We start from the raw sequence: 4,553 nt of genomic DNA, 5'->3' as shown, positions 1-4,553 counted from the left end.
GATAAACTGTCGTCTGAACCCAATCTGAGGAACCGAGTCACCAACAGGATCACAAGTCACCAACAAGTCACCGACAAGTCACCAACTGTACCTGTAATAATGATCATTCCCTCCCCACTCACGGGTGTCATATAGGCCAGGGTAAGGTCGAAAGAAACGCAGCATAAATAACCTTTCGCAGAATATCATCATATACACACCCGAAGTATGTAACGATAATATCCCACCAGGGTCTGAACTGCTCGTGATATCAATGTTCCGCTAAGTGGCGCATACCACCCGCTTCCCATGAATCACTTTATTCCTAGGTTTCCTAGATTTCACTCATAGCCTGGGTATTGGGCCTTTTACCTCGAGTAACTCCCACCCCAAACAGAGAAACACAGCACAGCCAGCACAGATGAATATGAATGAATGCAAACATTAATGCACACATAAATGCAAACAATGAATAAATGAATGCAATAAATAACACAGCAAAAGCAACCAAAACCCTAACCTAGAGAGCGCTAGGAGAGACTCGATTAGGGAAGATGGACCAGCAAGAGGTCAACTTCTCTTATCCCCAGCAGAGTCGCCAGCTGTCGCATTACGCGAAAAACCGGCGGGAAAACAGAACAACAGAGCCGCCACCGTGCGTTATTTATCCCAAAGGAGGGAAAGGAAACGCTCGAAGTAAACCTGGAAAAGACATGGTCTCGCGACCAAAGAGAATGGGATCGGGAGTCGGTTATGCGAAGGGAAGGTATTAGCACCCCTACGCATTCGTCGTACTCGACGGGATCCACGCACAAAAGGAAGGAAAATGGTTGCTAAACACTGCTCACAAACAAACAAACACTGGCCGAAAGAGACACAAGAAAACAAAAGAAACTAACTCGGCAGGATATCGCATCCCGGGCCTACGTAGTCTATCAGGTATAGACATCAGAGTCGACGTAGTTCGGACTAGGGGGAAACGTGCTCGCTAGGATGTGGCATCCTATGCATACGTATCTTCTCGAACTAAAGAAGAATCAGAGCACTCGTAGCTCGGCTAACGCACGCCAAACAAAACGACACAGGAAATCGACTGCCAATCGCTGGACTTACGTCAGACTCCACACAAACAGGAAAACCTGGAATCCGAATGCCAATCGCTGGGCTTATATCAGATTCCGAACCTAAACACACACACACTGGAAACCAAATGCCAATCGCTGGACTTACATCGGACTCCAAGCACACAACAGACAATAGGATACGGAATGCCAATCGCTGGTCTTACATCCATCTCCTAGCACACACAAAGACAAAACAAAAAGGGCGCCCGGAGAGATCAACTCATCTCCTGCCTACGTACCTCATCTGGTATGAGGATCAGGGCGACGTAGTTCCCCTACGCAGGGACAAAGGACTAGCCTAACCAGATACAAAGGGAGACACAACTAGGGAGACTACGACTCGAGCCTAGATGTTATCATGCAAATCATCCCTAAGTTAAGGTTGCTATCTAACTTGCACAGGGAGCAAGCTATCCTAAGCAGCACAAACAGTCATACAAAAGCACACAGCAAGCACACACACTATATACAAATAGAAAGGCTCAAACAAAGCTAGGCTTTAGTCAAGGGGTCATGTCAACCTCGACAAACAAGCCACTGTATCAGGGTGATGTTAGCTCTTAACCCTAACATTGAGAGTTAGGATGAAGCAGATGAAATAGGAAGTGAGGGGTGTGCCTCACAGCTCTTATCCCTGGCCTGGGAGAGCTTTAGGCAAAAGAATGTGTGGGTTCAGAAAGTGGGAACCCTTCTACACATATGACTGACACAACTGTACAAGGATCTTGGGTTAATATCCACAATGCATCAACACAAGGTGTGTGAGCAAAGGGATGACTCAACTGAATAGCAGGAGATGGATTGTGTCGCATCACGCGAAAAACCGGCGGGAAAACAAGAACAACAGAGCCGCCACCGTGCGTTATTTATCCCAAAAGAGGGAAAGGAAACGCTCAGAGTAAACCTGGAAAGAACATGGTCTCGCGACCAAAGAGAATGGGTTCGGGAGTCGGTTATGCGAAGGGAAGGTATTAGCACCCCTACGCATCCGTCGTACTCGACGGGATCCACACACAATAGAAAGGAGAATGGTTGCTAAAAACACTGCTCACACACACACACACACTGGCTGAAAGAGACACAAGAAAACAAAAGAGACTGACTCGGCAGGATATCGCATCCTGGGCCTACTTAGTCTATCAGGCATAGACATCAGAGTCGAAGTAGTTTGGACTGGGGAAATGACACATGCTCGCTAGGATATCGCATCCTATGCATACGTATCTCCTCGGACGAGAGAAGAATTAGAGCATTCGTAGCTCGGCTGACACGCACACAAACAAACACACAAAGGCAAACGTGGAGCCCGAATGCCAATCACTGGACTTACATCAGCATCCGAACCAACAAACCCACACTGGAACCCAAATGCCACTCGATGGACTTACATCAGCTTCCAAGCACACAACAAGACAACAAGTTAATAGGGAGTCGTGGACTCGAGCCTATAACTGTCAAGCACACACTCAAACAAACAGACAACAAATTGCTAAGGAGTCAGGCACTCGAGCCTAGCAACTGTCAAACAACACACACAAAAAGCAAAAAGGGCGCCCGGAGAGATCAGCTCAATCTCCTGCCTACATACTTCATCTGGTGTGAAGATCAGGGCGATGTAGTTCCCCTACACAGGGATAAAGGACTAGCCTAACCAGATAACAGAGGGAGACACAACTAGGGAGACTACGACTCGAGCCTAGATGTTATCATGCAAAGTCAACCCTAAGTTAAGGTTTCTAGCTAACTGGCACAGGGAGCCAGCCTATCCTAGTCATGACTTGCACAGGAAGCAAGCCACACACACACTTAACTTGCACAGGAAGCAAGCCAAGCAAAACCTAACTTGCACAGGAAGCAAGTCTAAACTAACCCTAACTTGCACAGGAAGCAAGTCAAACAAACATACAAGCACAAATAGCACACACTATACACAAGCAAGTGGCTCAAACAAGGGTTAGGTTTTAGTCGAGGGGTCATATCAACCTCAACAAACAAACCGCTGGAACTGGGTAGTGTTAGCTCTTAACCTTGCCATTGAGGGGCTAAGGTGAAGCTGATGAAAGGTGAGTGAAGATGAGACTTCACAGCTCTTATCCCTGGCCTGGGAGAGCTCAAGACAAGAATGTGTGGGTTCAGAAAGTGGGAACCCTTCTACACATTTGAAACTGACTCAACTGTACAAGTGTACAAGATCTTGGGTTTGTATCTGCAATGCATCAACACAGTGGTGTGAGCAAAGCAGATGACACACAGAATAGCAGGGGATAGATTGCATATCCCTTGGTTCTGCCAATTGCCTCTTCACTTAGGAGGTCTTTGACTCTATGCAAGGACAAAAGTAAACAGTCACAAACATTGCCTCTTAAGGAGGACTTCAGACAGTTGCCTGGCCAAGTAACAGGCCAGGTCTTCCAGACTACATGAAGATAGAAAGGTATACCTCAATGCAAGTTGCTTATCAAGCAAAGCAAAGCAAAGTTCACAAGGAACTAAAAGCAACTAAAGTACCTGAAATCAGTCAAGCACAGTTAGTATACAAGTCAAAGTTAAATCAGAAGGAAACAAAGGTTAACAGTCAGCACAAGCAGATAAATGTGCAAGGCACAAGGTTCAGGGCATGTGAGCCAAGCCACCTACAAAAATAACAAGTTAGTCAATGATATTCAAGCAAGCTCAATCAAAAAGAATTGGTCTCATTGGTCATTTGGTGCTCAACCTGAAAACATAAGCTCAAAAGTGAGTAACAGGACCACTAGGGCAAGCCTAGGGTCAAAAAGGAATGAAAAAGTCAAAACAGCAAAGGGCAAGCATCCAAAATCATGTTCAAACAATCAAGAAAAAAAACCAATTGGGTTCACATTCATATCAATCATCATTATCATTTCATGAGCAAATTAGGTCAAAACATGGCATTTAGAAGCTCAAAGAAGTCAACAGCAAGACTTAACTCAAAAGCAATCTTAAACATTTCCAAAAATCATCAAATAAATCATGACCAATCACAACCCACAGCATGGTAAGCATGTCAAATTTCATCCCATTTGGACAAGTGGAAGGCAGTCAATGAAAATCAGAAAGTCAAAGCAATTTTGAACATGCTCAAAGAAGTCAACCAAACATGCATCAACTTGAAAAATTCATAAATCAGAGATGGCATATGATAAATGAATGGGACTAAAACCATGGCAAAGATGAGGATATCTAGTTATCTCATGTAAAATTTCATGTCCATCTAATAAAGTATGAGAATTTCACAAATGAAATGGGAACAAGTATCACATGAGGTCAACATTTGACCAAGCAGGGGAGAAAATCTCAAACAATTAGGAAATGCCACAAATAATTCCACGAAAATTCACATGTAAGCTAGACATACAAGAGTAGGTTCATGCAAAAAATCAGATCAATTGGAGGTCAGGAAGCATGGTATCAAAAATCATGAAGTTGGAC

Source organism: Lathyrus oleraceus, chromosome 5 (genome assembly GCF_024323335.1).
Source record: "Lathyrus oleraceus cultivar Zhongwan6 chromosome 5, CAAS_Psat_ZW6_1.0, whole genome shotgun sequence".
NCBI lineage: Eukaryota > Viridiplantae > Streptophyta > Magnoliopsida > Fabales > Fabaceae > Lathyrus > Lathyrus oleraceus.
This window is presented reverse-complemented; position numbering follows the sequence as displayed.